General features: G+C 44.4%; 1 long non-coding RNA gene across 1 annotated transcript in view; it reads right to left on the minus strand.

The window, feature by feature from the left end:
- Positions 1-661: 661 nt before the first annotated feature.
- The window catches only part of LOC123279485 (uncharacterized), a 154030-nt gene continuing 137846 nt past the window's right edge, over positions 662-16845 (minus strand). The window contains exon 4 of the long non-coding RNA XR_011496532.1: positions 662-1047. This is a non-coding gene — a long non-coding RNA (uncharacterized lncRNA). The remainder of the gene's footprint in view (positions 1048-16845) is intronic.

Consider the following 16845-nt stretch of genomic DNA (forward strand, 5'->3'; position numbering starts at 1 on the left):
CAGAATGTGGCTCTTGCTATTCATCCTTACAGCCCTACACTGTGGATAAGATGCGTCCCCTGCCTACTCCAACACGTATAGGCCTAACTGGCTGGTCTGCTCCTCACTAGCCTGTACCCCTCAATCCTGCATGGCACTGACATGCTGCCCAACTTTTCCAGAAGCTCTGTTTTGTTGGGACAGTATACTCTTAGCCATTGACTGGGCCTGCTCCAATATGGATTCCCCTTGGTTCCATGTGTTGTTGGCCTCTTGTTTCTAAGCTCCTTCCCTGAGAACTCTTGCTCTGTCTTGTGGCCTAGATTAGACCCTCCCTTCCTGTTCCCCAGGACACCACTAATCCGAAACGAAACCAAGCTGCTAAGTCTTTGTCTTGCTGCCTTCTTCTGTCCTGGGTGGCAGACTGAGCTAAGCATAGGGAGGTCATCGTCTGAATGTATTTCCTGGCCTCGTCTTGGCCAGACCAAAGTTCCTCCTATGTGGTGCTATCCTGGCCCGCCACCTTGCCACACCCATCCCAGTTAAAACAATGGGAGCATTATGCAATGTGTATACCTAGGAACAAATACCTATACAGGCTGACTTGTGTGCATATATGTGTGTGTATGTACATTTATTCACATGTATTCATAAAAGACTACAAGGGCACTGCTCTGTTTTTATTACAATTATTTTATTAGATTTACCTGAGGCCATGTATGTTTGAATTCATGGATTCTCAAAGATGTGTAAAGACCCTCATTATTGGGTAGAGTCATAAACAGATCACAAGGTAATACGTCCCTGATTGCCTCCACTCCAATCTTGTTTTCATCTTCTTACACAGCATTATTCAGGTGGCTTTCCTTTTTTTTTTTTTATGAGGAAGATTGGCCCTGAGCTAAGATCCATATTAATCTTCCTCTATTTTGTACGTGGGCTGACATCAGTGTGGCTTGATGAGTGGTGTGTAGGTCTGTGTCTGGAATCCGCACCGGCAAACCCCAGGTTGCCAAAGTGAAGCACATGAACTTAACCACTACACCACCAGGCCAGCCCCTGGCTTTCCTTTTTAAAAAAAAAAAAAAGATACGGTTACTTCAGGAAAGCATGACCAAATCCCATAGTTTTCCATCTCCCCAAAATTAACTCTTTGCTTGGTCCATCTACCTTTTTCTTATAGTTCATAATTCCTTACTTTTGTATCAGTTATCTGTGGTCACAATAATGCGGTATAACATACAACTTCAAAATCTGGAATTATAAGCATCTCTTTAATTCATGGGTCTTTGTGCTGGCAATTTAGGCTGAATCGGCTGAGCAGTTCTGGGCTCAGAACTCACTCACTTTTCTAGTAATTGTCTGACTATTGGCCCATCTTAACAGGGATGACTCAGCTCTGCTCCCATGTTTGTGTCCCATCCTCCAGCAGGCTAGACTGGGCATGTTGTCATAGTGGTGACAGAAGGCAAGAGCAGAAATGCAAATAGGAACATGTAAGAGCTCTTCCAAGCATCTGCTTGTGTCACATCTACTAACATCTCATTGGATAAAGGAAGGCACAGGGCTGGATGCAGAGAGAGTGGGAGGTCATTAGCGGTCATGGCTAAGTGCAGGACCATAAGAAGGGGTGAGGAACTGGGCCCACTGGTGTGACCACTCTACTATGCCTCTACTCTTCTTTTTTCGCTTCTTGAGTAAAGGAGGAGAACGGATCTCATTAGGAATTTGGATTGATTTAATGTCGGAGGATGGCTGACAATTTTTTCCTTTATATTTTTAAAATTATATACAGTAAAAGCTACCTTTTCTGGTGTACAGTTCTATGATTTTTAACACTTGCAAAGACTTGTGTAATCACTACCACAAATAAGATACAGAACAGTTCAATCACCCCCCAAAATTTCCTCAGATCATTGATATTTCGAGAGCTCAACGTCTTGATGCTAGGTGCCAAACAAAACTGGTGATTTTTAATGAAAAAGCTTAAAGTTTTAGTATCACCTCTAAGGTATTCTATACTCAAAACTTGAGCTTTAGCTGAGTAAAATGACCTAGTCAACTGAATAAGCCATCAGACGGAATGCCTTGTGACTGCTGCAGTAACAAGGAATTTAAAAATCTTCAAGCCAGAATGATCTCAGCTTGAAGAGATCCCCGCCTCATCATTTTACAAAAAGTGAAGTCCTGGAGGGGTTCGAGTGCATTTTCAAAAGTAGACAGACAGCTAGAATAAGAACCCAAGTCTCTTCCTCAGTCCAAGGTCCTTTGTGTTACTCAAAGCTTCTCTGGCCACTGGCCACTCACCTCCCCTATAGTGTTCATCTCCGCCCTTTGTCTTCATTTTCCTATCATCTGGGCCAGTGAGAATGGACTGATCTCTCCAGTGCTCTATTTTCTTAATCCCTCTACTAGAAGCTGAAGATGTCGTTTTTCTCCAGGAAGCCTATTTGGTGCTGAGTGATTTGAGGTGCCTCCCCCAGGTTTGCAGAGAGAGCAAGGTTTTAGTTCCTGGAAAATTTAATATACAATTTGATCTTTGCTCCTCTTCTGAACTACTGAGTTTGCCTTTCCTTATCTCACAGCTCTCCCAGCTGCCAGGTAATTTGATCTGGATTTGTCTTATCAGTCGTAGGGCAGCAAGCAGGTGATGACAGAGGGACTGGGGAGGCAGCTGTCTCTTCTTTGAGGCCATGGCATTTTTGGAAGGAACTGTGTGTGTGTAGCAGTTGCTGGAAATGGAGGTAAAACTCACTCCCACGCTTTTTAGTCCAAGGCCTGTAGCGTTCTTTTGTCTCTGCTCCCTCCAACTCTCTGAGAGGTGACTCTTTCTTCTTGGCCTTCATGGGGTTTTGAAGTGGCCTGGTCATTGTGGCTCTCTTCCCAGAGGACAGAATTTCCCTAGCATGACCTTGGTTAATCTGAAAACAATAGCTCACACTTCGAAATCATGCTCAGAGACTCAAACTGAGTGTGGAATGGTGCAGCAGGTGGATTATTCAACCTTCCGAAAGAGAAGGCCTGCTGGCACCGTGGTGGCACTGCCCCAGGTAACCTGGCTAGGTCTTGAGCTTCAGATGTGAGATTAAAGGATCAAGGAGATGCTGTTGAGCCATGGCATCTGACCCACTTAAACCTGTTATACTCTCTTCAAGAATCTGATATGTCCTTTGAGAGGAATTGCGTGTGAGTTGTATCTCTGCTGCACGGCTGCAAGGAGAAAGCCCTCTATTTCTGCTGGAATAAAAAAGTCAGCAGGGAAAATGGAATCTAGGCTAACAGATTTCCAGAGCCAGCTGGGCAAAGCCCTGTGATGATGAAGCCACCAGGCTGACTCTGTAGGACACTGTTGCCACCATATCCTAAATAGGAATGTACCCAGCCCACCCACTTGACACCTCAGCATCCCTGTGCCTTAGGGATATGATGTCACAAAACAAGTCAACCATCATTTAGGAGAGTCATTTCAAGGTTTCCCATCTTTGCTCCCCAGCTCACTTTCCCTCTGTTGCTGTCACCAGGATGTCAGCACCCAAATTAGTGTAAGGCGCCAACCCAAGAAAGCATCAACTGGATTGTCAGCCCAGTGAATGACCCACCCTGGGGACCTGCTGTTATAGCCCTGCCTCAGCTGTCACCTTCCTGTGGCCTTCCACTTTCCCCAGGCATGCAGAGCTGCTGAAAACAGCAGCCAACTCCTCCCTAAGGAAGAAAATGCTGTGTGCAAGGTCAGGTAAACACAGGGCCTGAGAAAGCTCTCCCCTCCCCCATCCCACATACGCTGTGTCTTATCCTTGCTCCAAGCTAAGGACCTCTAAATCCAGCCACAATAGTAATCCTGGGATGGCAGGAAAATGTTCGGCCCAGAAACCACATCCTCTGCAGTGCCACAGCCAGCACCAGTGAAGGACACAAACTCAAATCGAAAAGGAATTTGAATGACAAAGTGACATGATGTCCATCTCCCTAATGATGGGACAAGTCGGTCTTCTGTCACTGGCGCGGCAAAACTGCCAGACCCAGATCTGTATTTAAAAGCTATTTCGCATGGTTTTAAGTCACCAGCTTAGCTCAATATCTAAAACAAAGAGAATGAATTATGGAACAGGACGAAGGGAGCTTGTTAATTTTCCCACTGATGCACTGTGAAATGAAAGCTTTATCCTAAGAATGGTATATCCTCAGGGCCCTCTCTGGAGAGACGCTGACAAATCCAAATGTCCTTACTGTTTCCTTTACCCCCTACTTTTATGATTTTTTCTATACACATTTACAAAACATGTATATTTCATGGTATGTCTGTGTCTATAGGACTCGAGGAGTTCAAGTCTGTGATTCTCTTTAGGGCTTCTTTGACAATAAAAAGTGCTTTGGTGATGTTATTGATGAACACACACACACACACACACACACACATATTAGACTGTGTGCAGCCTGTCTGTGTATATTATAGAGCCATCCAGGCAGGCTGCTAGCTATTGTCCATACTGGTGAGCTGTTGCCCATCTCCAATTGGAACCCAATGAAATAATCATGATAATTTTGCCTTCATGTATCACCTTTCATCAGGGAGGATGAAAGGACTTCACAAACTCTGGGTTCCTCTTTGATCCAGGCTCCTATCTGGTGTACCAATCTGCATTGTGTATTCTGCCCTCGCTCCGCAGATGGGCCTCCCATTGACGGTAATTGAACTTCCATATGCAGAGCACCAGCCTGGCCAGAGAGCCTCCTGTCAGCTGCCAGGAAGGAGAGCACTGCTTCCAGAAGGGCTGAGGTTGCCGTTCTGCATTTGCAACAGGGCAGGGATTATAAACGTGGGGCAAGAGGGAAGGAATTCTTAAACTGCAACTTTAGTTTTGAGAGAGGGATGCTTAACTGGAGGTGCAGGAACATTCTAGGCAGCAATAAAACAAACCTCCAGAATGTAGGTATTGCCTAAGGCTCTGCTCTTAGCTGTCTTCTCATCCACACCCAGGACTTGAACTATTAGCTTTATGGGAAGGACTCCGAAATATATATCTCAGGCTCAAACTCACCCTTCCGTCTAACCAGGCATCTCCAGCTGTCTCCTGGGCATTTCCATCTACATATTTCACTGTAACATCAAACTTGACTTCTACCAGATATAATGTGTGATTCTTCCTTCTCCTTGACTCTCAAATAGCTCCCTTCCCTGACTTTCCTACATGTAGTCGCTAGAGTTACAGCCATGAGTGAATTAGTTAAGATCTGTGTTTCCATGGAGCTTGCATTTTAGAGAGGGGGTCAGGGGAGAATACAATAAACACGTAATCAATGAAGAAGAGAAATGTCAGGGGGTGGTGGGTTGGGTGGTGATAGGTTAGGAGTGTGGACCTCCTTGGACAGAGTGCTCAACACTGGCTTCTCTAGGGAACTGATGAAGGAGGAAAGCATTCCAGGCAGGGAAGGAGCCGGTACCAAGACCCCGGGCAGCAATGAGATTTACTTGTCTGTGGAACAGAGAGATGCTGAGCTGCTGGAGCATGATAAGAGGGCGAATGGGAGGAGAGGAGGTAAGAGGGGTGGGCAGGGACCAGATGAGGCGAGGTTTCCAGATGGGGTGCAGAGTTTAGATTTTCATTCAAGCGCCATTCAAAGCCAGGGGAGGGTTTTTATCAGGGTCTGTAGGAGCTGATGTCCATTACTGGCATCTCTCAGCTGAGGCCTTAAGTCACTTGGATTCCTCTCTGTATCACACACCTCTCTCTTTCCACACAGGCACTGTCTATGGGGAATGAGGGCAAGGTTTTGGTAATCCTCCAGCTCCCTGTATCTCACCTTCAGGGCCCCAGAGAGAGTCTCTGGTGTTCAAAAAGACCGGCAGCCAAACGGAGAACAAAGCATCCCATTTGTGATCACTGAGAAAGCACCAGATACCCCGAAGGCTGTGAATGTGGCCTAGGCTAGTGGACCAAAGAGTAGCTTTCTCATATTCTGAGAATTTAAACCTTGGGACCCACCTGCTCAGGTGTACCTGTTGGGGGAGGGGGTGAGAGCCGGGTGGTCAGATGGAGATGGTTGGTGTGCGCATTGCTCAGCTGCTGTGAGTGTTGGCTGCTAAGGGGTCACAGCTGCTTCTCCAGAAATTGCCCTCCGGAGGTTAGACATCTCCCCACCAGGGCAGCAGTTAGCCCATGACCGACTGGAGGCACAAAAGGCCAGGCCCTTGCCTGCGGGTGAGACAAGTCTGCGGTGCAGTTCATTCTCCAGACCTCCTCCCCAGGAGGAGGATCAGGCCAAAGCAGTCTCCATCTGAGACCCCATCTTGCTCTGTCCTCTGCTCCTTCTGGCTTCCCTCTCGCCCCTTTCCCTGAAAGCATTCTTTCAATGAACTACATGCCCTTGATCACCTTCTCAGGCTCTGCTTCTGGGGCAGGCAACCTAAGACTAGTGGAGATACAGCCAGACCTTATAAGGAGCCTGGACTCAAGCTCTCTGTGAAATTTTTCATTCATCTTTCTCTTTTAAATCCATTCATTTGTTAAAAAATACGTTGAAGCATGTTTCATACACTGTGGCACACAAGAAACCAGATGGGCTCAGCCCGGGCCCCAGAGAACTTATTAACCTGGGGAAAGGCAGATATTAAACAGGCATATGCATGCATTTGGGAACATCATGGCCAGGTGGGTCTTCCTCATTGCAATGGGATTGTTTGTCTCCAAGGCCATATTTCCAAGATGGTGGAGGAGCGGGAGTGAGTCCAGGCAGAAGGAGAGCCATCAGAACCTTTCCTCTGTTTTGGGAGCTGCTGGGATGTAGTTGGGATTAGGGGCCAAAATGGCACTGTTAGTCTCACCATCTCCCTTGAGCTGACTCTTATCAGTGAACCCATGAACAGAGACACGATCAAACGGGTGAGAACCCTGCAGGAGGCCCCTTGCAGGTGCTCCTTTTTCTAATTATTTTACATTTTTTAAAAACTTGTTCTTTTCAGCCTCTCGGGAGGGTCTCCTGCCCACAGGAGCTATGACTGCCTCCTAGAAGAATCCAGCCTGGATTTTAACCACCAGCCCATAAAATCCTAAACAGCTTGGGACCAGTCCATGCTGTTATGAGCTGAGTCCCTCTGCAGTTCTCACAATTGAAGGTGAACATTCCAGCCATCCCTGGGCTCTTAAGCAGAGGCCAGCATCCTGCCGAAGAATTCTTTTTGCCCTGAGACCGAGGCCACATTGTAGGATGGAGACTTTCCAGTGTCCATGGGCTCTCCTGCTCCAGCTGGCGCTAGTCATCTCTGAAGTCTCAGTTTCCCACCTGGAGGAGTTGGAGGAGAACTGTGGGCTGATGCTTGTTCAAGTCATTCTGAGGGGTGCAGTCTAAGGAAGAGCTCTCTGAACGGCAACTAGATTCCAGAATCCCCTTTTAGGGCTTGTCGATGGAGGAGATAATTTGGGGTCAGGCCCAGCTTCATGTGTGAGCCCTGTGAAGTTACACTTAGAAGGGCCTATGCTTGGTTTAATGCTCTACTGTTGCTATCTTGAAATTATTAATAATTTTAAACAAGGATGTCTGTCTTTTCACCTTGCCCTGGGCCCCACAAATTATGTAACTGGTCCCGTTTGGGGTCCCATTTGGGCTCCCACATTTATGAAGAGTTGTTCAGGGTTGCCTGCCAAGAGGCAGAGGGAAAGGTGAAATTTCCCCGGGATACCTTTTACCCCAAGACGCTAGTGAAACTTGTAGGCTCCATAGCAGATTTCTGCAGTTAGATGGTGTCTCTGGGGAGGGTGTATTCACAGTACAGAACCATCAGACTGTGTAGAGGCCAACCTGGTGGACAGTTCCTGACCCCCAGAGTGGTCAGCAGTGGGGAAATAGAGGAGAAGTAGGGGCAGGGAAAATCCTTTTTGATTGTGAACAGATCCGGGTCTGTCCTCTCTTGCTCTGGCTGATGTTTGGAGCTGACCAGGTTTCTCAGGGAGCTCTTGTGGGCTCCTTGGAGGTTCCCTGCCAGCCCTTCACTAGGAGTTTCCTTCATCCAGACAGATGTCTCTGTTCCAGGAGTCATTCTAGGCTCTTTCCACAGCCCCCGGAGATCCAGCATTCTCCCTCAGCTCCTGGGGCCTCTGTTGAGAGGAACACAAGCAAACCCCACTCTGTTCCTCGCTTCTGCAGGACACAGCTGCACCCAACTCCATGCCCTAAGTCTTGTAGTCGGGGACCACTTTGTCTCCATCAGCTGTACAGTTAGACACTGCTCTTTCCTTCATACTTCCAAATGAGGCCATAAATGTCACAGCTTTCTGCGTGGTCCTATGGAATCTCCCTTGCTAAATCTGAGGCAAAAGTAGCCCTTCCTACCATTTCCCCCGGGTAGAGTGAGAATCTCATGGCATAGCAACAGCGTTCTCCATAAATAAACACACACACATCCCTTCAAAATTCTCTCTCTCTCTCCCCTCTCTCTACTATTTTTGTGTATTTTGTTTATAAAATATAGGAGACTGACAGGTCAGAGAGGACTCAGGAGCTGTGAAACCAGCTCCTGACAATTTTGTTTGTAATTTTTATGTGAGAGATCTGGCTTGGGAATTTCACACTATTGTGTCTCATTGTCTCTGTGGAAACTTCAATGTTAACACCTTCTTAAATGTACAAGGTGTAGGGGATGGGAATTGGCCACCCCAAGATATGTCTCTTTGGCATGAGGATTATTTTGGAGTGGTTACTTTCAAACACTGCAGACAGGAAAGAAACTCTGAAAAGCAGAATTTACTTACCCTTTGTTAAGAGACATTTACATTGTAAAGGAAATCTCCATCTGTAAAGATGTCTCCCTGTCTGTACCAGGAAGAAGGGGGGATGACCTTATCTCTAGAAACTCTTGATAGATCAATGTGGAAGGCAAGGACTTAAATCTGCATAATAATCTTACTCTTGTTTACTGTGCTTGTTTGGTAACCTTGGGTAACTGACTCCCCCTACCCCCAACATCCTCCTTTGTCTTTAGCTGAGGATGATATTTAAGGTGGTGTCTTCAGCCATTTTGGCAAGTTGCTCAGGTTACCTGAGCCTCTCCCATGTATACATGTTATAAAGCTTTGTTTAATTTTCTCCTGTTATTCTGTATCATGTGAATTTAATTTGTTCTCCTGCAAGAAGGACCTAAAGCAGGTAGAGGAAATATCTTCCTCCCCTACAAAGGCCCTGGATTAAGCCCCATAAACTGAAGAATATATTATTTACACAGCTCTGTAAAGTTTATGAAGCATCTCCCATAACCTGCCTCGTTTGGTTCTTCCAACAGTCCTGAGGTTGACATTATTGTGCCCTCACTTTACTGGAGAATCTATTGAGATTCAGTTGGCTGTGTGGCTTGCCCTTGTCACTCAGCTCATAAATGAGACAGCAGGGCTGGAGACCCCTCCCAGGTCTTCTCATTTCCAAATGCCCACTCTGTCTTGGCATCTGTCCAGGAGACAGACATGGACGTTGGTGACAATGGTGTAGAGCAGTCTCTAGTTTGTTTGGTATGAGGTATGGAGGTAATGGCTATGAAAATGCTTTTCAAACTGTGAACCAAGGGACCAAAGGATCAGTGGAATGTGTTACTATTTCTGTGGTTGTTACTTTCATCATCTGGGCTATCTGGGTTGACTGTTTATGATGCCAAAGTTCACAGTCACCTGTAACGGTCATCCTACTGCTGGACTTTGAACAACCCTGAACACAGTCTACCCTTGTCTTCATGTTATGGAAACTGATTGCTTTGGGTATTTTGAGGGTCAGTTATACCCTCCCTGTCACCAAGTGAAGTTTACCTTTCCTGCCTCTCAGTACTTCAGGCCTCTGCTCAATCTCTCACCTAACTACCTTGCCTTCACAAAGGTGAGAAGGTTGAGACAAGCCCTCAAATCCCATGTAGGTGACAATTTCTCATCCTTTCAGTGGCCTTTCAGAGACCATATCTCCTGACCTGGCCAAATCCAACCCTAGTCATGCAATCCCAAAGAGTGTCTGACATGGACAATCCAACATAGTGGGCAAGGAGATCAGTACGGAATCAGGCTTCTGGGAGAAATGCATGTGTGGGCAAGATCTGGCATCTTCAGCTCTTACACCAGATGATTATCCACACAGAGGAACACCTTGGCCTTGAGTGGGAACAGCTTGGTTCTTGCTGAGGATATTGTGAATGATCTAGAAAAGTTATCAAAAGGGCAGAGGAACTCAGTTAAGGAAATATTGGCTGAGGACAAGAAACAAAGGATAATAATATTTATACTAATGTATTTAGTACATGCTAAGCACTTTTATGCATTTTTTTTTTATCCTAACACTAAGCTCATGGGTCTATGATGTGGGTATAATTATCCCCATTCTAAAAATCCAGAAACCATGGTCTATAGGTGAATTAACTAGCCCAAGGTCACACAAAAGTGGTGGACCTAGGATTCAAACCCAGATCTTCTGAGTTTGAAGCTCATGCTGTTAATCATTATGCTGTGTGTGATCTGACCCCTCGGGGACACTGGAGAGGAAAATTGCAGATGTCTCAATGTGGGTAAAACCATAAGAGCTATTTTTAAAAAAGAATAAAGCACATTTGTTCCCAACTTCCACCAGTAAATATGCCATGAAAACATGTGTGGTGCCTCTAGATTCTTCTCTGCCAGATTCCCAAGCATTCTGCCTTGGATCATAATGTAAATAATGGCTCTTCACTTGAAGTTTTGCAAACTAAAGCATCTTAAAAGAACTCTGGGTGTGTTACAAAAAAGCGATTTTCCAAAAATACACATTCCCTTAAAATTTTATTCTGAGGGGCAGTCATGAGGCCTAATGCTCCCATGGCCAAATCCACCACATTAAAGCAAATGAAAACATAACTCAGATGATTAATGTGAATTAGTCTCTCCATAACCCTTTATATTATCAAAGTGCTTTGCCCCGCTGCTGTTGGTTTGTATAAACTAAGTGATTCAGCCAGCCAAAACATAAAGAAGAAGGATTTCACCAGGCTTTGATTTGATTAAATAGTCCATCATTCTTTGGCCAATGCTAGAGTTTTCATAGGAAATTGAAACAAGAGAAAATACCCAGGTTAAGAAAGTCTGATGACCACAAAAACCTCTTGAATAATATTCTCACTGCAGTCAACCAAGAAAATATTCAAGGCCAGACTACCTCTCCCAACTAGGTAGTATGTCTGTAAGAAAATAATTGGCGGGCCTTTGTTCTTCTCCTCTCTGCAGAGTGGAGGCACCATCCCTTCACCTCCGGTTGCAGGGCTGGTGTGTTTGAGAGCTTTGTCCCCAAATACAAGGTAATCTAAAGAGTATTTCCTCAGTTTGGTTTCTCCCAGCAGCACACCTGAGACAAGAATTTGAGTGTGAATGGTTCATTTGGGAGACAATCCCAGAAAACACTGGTAGCAGAGTGGAGACTTGAAATAGGAAAGAGAAGGCAACCAATAAAATGTCCATCATCAAACAAATTACCACTTTGGGAGACTGGAGGTTAGTCCTACTTGGGTCCTCTGTGAGTCAATGAAGAACATGTGCCTCTGAGTTTCCAACCCAAGGGGTGAGGAGTTGGGGTATTTGCACACCATCTCCCATCACTTATTGATTATGAGCTGCTGGATAAGGATGTCAAATCCCCAAAAATTCCAGCTTCCCTCTTGCAGGCAAAGATGGCCTTAGCAGATGGAGAGAGCCCTCAGGCAAAGTGCCAGGGTGCTAGCTGTGGAAAGATGGGCCAACCTGCAAGAAAATGGTAAGTGCTGATGCAGGCTGCACCTTGGGGAAGAGCTGTGAGGAAGAAGAGAAGAGCAGAGGCAGGGCTGACTCATCTGTTAGGCATAGCACCTGGGGCCCAGGAAAATGTTTTAATTTCTTTTAAGATCAGAAGAATGGACATAATAATAATGAATATATAAAAATAAATCCAGCCTGGATTACATTTGTCTTTATACCAGCACAATCATAAAATATAATTTTTAATATTTTTTAATGGAGGAAGGGGCCCATGAAGACCCACAAAATTCATACTGAATCCATGGGCAGAGGGGGAGTTTTCAGTTATTTTTCTTGATTGTTGGAATGTTCTCCCATTTCAGATGGCTCACACTGGTCCAAACCACCCCACTCCACTTGCTTCATGTCTTTCTTCTTTTCTTTCTTTCTCTCTCTTCTGCTTCCATGCTCCTGTGTCTCTCCTGCTGTATTTCTCTTTCTGTATCTGTACTGGACATCTTTTATTTTTGTCTGCCCAGGATCCATTCCCAAATCTTCTGATAAAAGCCTCTGAATTTGCTTTTGAAAAGCCAGTCGGCCTACCTGTCCCTGGCCAAGAGGTAGGCACTTGACATAAATAACATACTCATTCCTTGGAATTTGAGTTCTGAACAGAGTAATGTAAAAACTACATTACTTCCTGCCCTCAGATCCCGAGAGTGCCCTAGCTCCTGTCCTCTTTGAAATTGGAAACCTGGTTCTTCAGCAATTCCTTCCATTCTGTAATGTATAGGGTATATTTATATATGTATCTGAGAGGAATATATTTACATATATACATATGCATAGGAGAGGCATACCATGTTCATAGATTAGAAGACTCAGTATCATAAAAGCCATCAATCTTGTTGAACTAATATTCCAAACAAAATATGAATAGGGTTTTCTTTTGTGAGAATTAGTAAGTTCTTTCTAGAATTTCTATGGAACTGAAAAGAGCAAGGGATAACCAAGACACTCTTAGGAAGAAACATAAAGCAGGATGATTTGCTCTACCATATGATAAGAATTATTATAAAGCTCTGATAATTGAGGTACAGTTAACTAAGGTAAATAATCTAGACAAATACACCAATGATACATGATAGAGAGCCAAGAAACAAACCTATACATGTATAGATTCTTGAGTTATGACAAAAGTGGCACCACAGAGGATTAGAAAAATGACTTTCCAATAAATGGTGCCAAGACAATGAAATATCGATACGAAAAAAATTAACTGGATCTCAACTTGATACTATCCACAAAAATCAATTCCAGGTGGATTTTAAACCTAAACTTGGAAGGCAAAACAACAAATTCTCTAGAGGAAAATATCTTCATTATCTTGAAGGAAAGAAATAATAGAGAAAAAATGTAATTAATGAAATAAAAATTTGTTAAGAGTGTAGATATTATGTTAAGTATTCATATCACCAAAAAAAAAGGAGGAGAAAACATGTAGAGGTGATAGTTAAGTTTGTGGCGTTGTTTATGGTGACAATTTCATGGGTTTATACATATTTTCAAACTCAAGTTTCAAAACTCAAAACCAAGTTGTGAGAAAGTCTTTGCCTCCCTGGCTCCCCAACCCACCTCTCTCTTGTGAACTTTGCACATTTCTTGAGTTAAACAAGGCATAAAAAAAACACTGACTAACCATAAAGGAAAAGATTACTAAATGGGACTCAAAATTAAGAACTTCAGTTCATAAAAATCACCTTTAAGAGCATGAAAATGCAAGTCACTGAGTGGGAAAATATATTTGGAACATCGAACTGAAAGGGGACTTGCATCTGGAATATAAAGTACTATAAGTCAACAAGAAAAGGGCATACAGCCCAAGGAGAAAATAGGCAAGTGACTCGAACAGATCATTTAGAGAAGAGGATGTCCAAATGACCAAATATACATGAAGAGGTGATTAATTTCATCGTAATGAGGGCAGTGTAAATTGCAATCACAATATGATGCCAATGGATGTCTCTGATGAAGGAGACCAAGATTCTCTGAGGTTAAGAGGAAATTAACTTTTCAGTGTATACCCTTTTGCATTGAGTTTATTTTACATTATTATCCCTGTATTTCTTTAAACTAAAAAAAGGTAATAAAATTACTTTTAAATTATAGAAGAAAAACAGCAAAGCAAAGAACAGGAGTGACAAGACAGACATCCTCTCCTTACTGTGGATCAGTGACAGGCATTAGGGGATTGATGTTCTTGAGGTCTGACAACTATACAAAGATAAATTAATGGTTGAGAAATCAATTGATGAAGCCTTCCAACAAATAATTCTGGCTCCCAGACCACTTTTTCTTTTCTAATAGAACACTGGTTTATTAGGAAATCTGGTTTTCTTTAGCTCACGGAGGGTCTTTTTGGACTGGGATGATACATCACTGACTTAAAATAAAACCCCTTTGAAATATATCTGTTTTAAACGAAGTATTTATGGAGAGGCTAATTTTTCTATCTTGGTGGTCCATTCATTGACCTAATATTAACTGTGCCTACCATGTGCTGGGCATTGTTCTAGATAATGAGGACATAGCAGTGAGCAAAATGGACGAATTCTCTTCCCTCTTGAAGCTAACATCTTGGAAGGAGAAATAGAAAGGAAACAAATATACAGAATGATGCCAGAAATCATATGTGCTGTGAAGAAAAGGGAAGTAGAGTTAGAAAGAGTTGAAGGTGGTGCTATTTCAGATGGGGTGGCCCTGTCAGCCCTCTCTGAGGAGATGATGCTTCGGCAGACAGTGGAATGAAAGGAGAAAGGGAGCCACATGTCCTATGCAGAGGGAACAGCAAGTGCAAAGGCCCAGGGTGGTTTGCGTATTGATGGGCTTTACTTGGGTTTCTGTTGTTTCATGGGATTGGATGTTATATTGCTGGGCTGTTTCCTTTAAAGAGTTAAGTTACGAGTGGGTTTGATATCTGTTGTTTGTCTGGATGCACTCCTCCAGACGAGCCTGTGCATGCTAGGTTGGGAGTAGATGTTGTCAGCAACCTGCTGTGAAAGAAGATTGTCTCCCCTGGTGTCATGGCCTTGCCACATATTCCAGAATAGCTAATGAGGTCTTCTTCTGGTATAAAACTAGGATCTGGGGATTTTCAGACTAATTCTGTAATGTCTCCAAAGTAAAGAAGGCAATACTAGCCATTATCACAAATGGGGGTCTTGGGCTCCCTTCCCTGGCCCCTCTAGGTGTCCAGAGAGCAGATCCCTAGCTTACCTCCAGGCCCCACACGGGACAACTGGCTTGCTCCTATTCCCACAATCTTCCTTTGGGTTCTGACCTACACTCTTGTTTCTTCCATAGAAAAGCCCTATTTTCTTTTCTTTCATAATTAACTTTGGCTCATTAAAACCCAGAGCTCGAATATTTAGCAACCAAAAAACTGGTTCCCCTTTCCTTGAGGGCAGGGAGGGCTTGCTCTTGAAACTCTGCCAGCAAGTGATGAGACATCTGCCTTCCGTCCCTGTGGGTAGGAAGTGCCCTCTGTGCCCAGACTGGATTGCGGCCCACTAAGGGGATAAAGAAAAGGGAGGAGAAACAGTTGTCAACATGTAAAACCAGGTTGAATGATAAATTCCTGCTACATTTTCTCCTGCCAGTGATCTGTTTGTGCATTTCAGTGTCTAGGACAGACTTCCTTTCCTTAGGTAGACACACCGCCCACTGCTGTGGGTGGGCCTCTCTGGCTTCCTTGGGTGTGTGCATTAGCCTGGCCCCTGGGTGAATTGCTCACCTCCTTTGTGCTTTGTCTCCCAGGGTGTGATTTCCTCATTACTCTGTCTCTTGTCCACCTCTGGGCCATCCCTGTGTGTGTTGTTAGGCTGAAACATCATCATGCAGGTGTTAACTAAGCTGTGGGAAAGTCTCTGCCTTCCCGGCTTCCCAGCCTGCCTCTTTCTTGTGGCTGTCTCCATCTTCCTCCAACTCAGATTTGACTTTCCTGCTACAATCCCTGGGAAGTCCATCATCAGACCCACCTTCTAAGAAAATGCTCCCTATCCCTTTGCCACCCAATGGGCCCACCTACACTTGAACTTTGCATATATGGGGACAGTTTTCCCATCATCTTCCTTAGAAGAAATAACCAGGTTATTTCCAATCTGAACCACCTTGGTGTGCCCTCCTCCACTGCTTCCCCGTGTTTATAGAAGGGTCAGGCCTTCCACAGCAGGCTTTCAGTGTTGACCATTTTATTCCTACCATGCTGTCCTCAGTTTTGTACCTGAATTTGCCACGTTCTTGCAGCTCCTGCCTCCTTACTGTGGCAACATAATTTAGTCAGGTCCCTGCAGTGCTGAGCAGCAGTGGTGGCTACCTGGTACTCTTACTGTAACTTGGCTCTAAGGTCACTCGTGCCCTTGATCCAGTGGCTCACCTCAGCTTATCTTCAACAGAGATGGCTGACAACCAAGGTTTACAACCAAACCTATGACATCTTTCCTGGCGGCATTAGGCATGTAGTAAGAGCACCACACTCTACTGCTTCTTCTGCTCAGGGGTTAGTGTTCCCACCTGTGTATGGGCTGAGAGGAGGGTTGGGCAGGCAATGGAAAGGATGACCCTCCCTCCAGAAAACAGGAGAATATCTCATGTCCTATGATGCTCCTGGTCCAGTATGACCAGGGCAGTGGATCTCAAGAAGGAGTATGCATTAGAATCCTTAGGGATCTGGTGAAAATGCACATTTCAGGGATCCACTGACAGATAAGGAAACTGAGACAGAGATTAAGTAACTTGCCCAACATTTGACAGTGAGTTAACCTCTATATTATACTGTCTCTATCGAATTCTCTTAACCACATTTATTTTATGTTCTGCATTTGATACTTTTATTATCTGAAGTCTGTAGGAGTGTAAATCTTCTGTTAGTTGCATCTCCTGACTCTGGCTCATGGAGCTTTGTTTCAGCATGTGTTTTATAATTTGAAATTGTGACTTCCTGTTGGGTGGGCTGTACCTGTGGTGTCCTGTGAGGACAGTTTGGGGTGGGAGGAATCTCTCCTGAAGGGTTTTAGTTTTGCTTCTTTCCAGATGCCCCAGAGATATTGCTTACCAAGGATCACCTTTTATTAATTTCCAGGTTTGGAGTCTCTTGGGATAA

This window comes from Equus asinus, chromosome 21, assembly GCF_041296235.1.
Source record: "Equus asinus isolate D_3611 breed Donkey chromosome 21, EquAss-T2T_v2, whole genome shotgun sequence".
Lineage (NCBI taxonomy): Eukaryota > Metazoa > Chordata > Mammalia > Perissodactyla > Equidae > Equus > Equus asinus.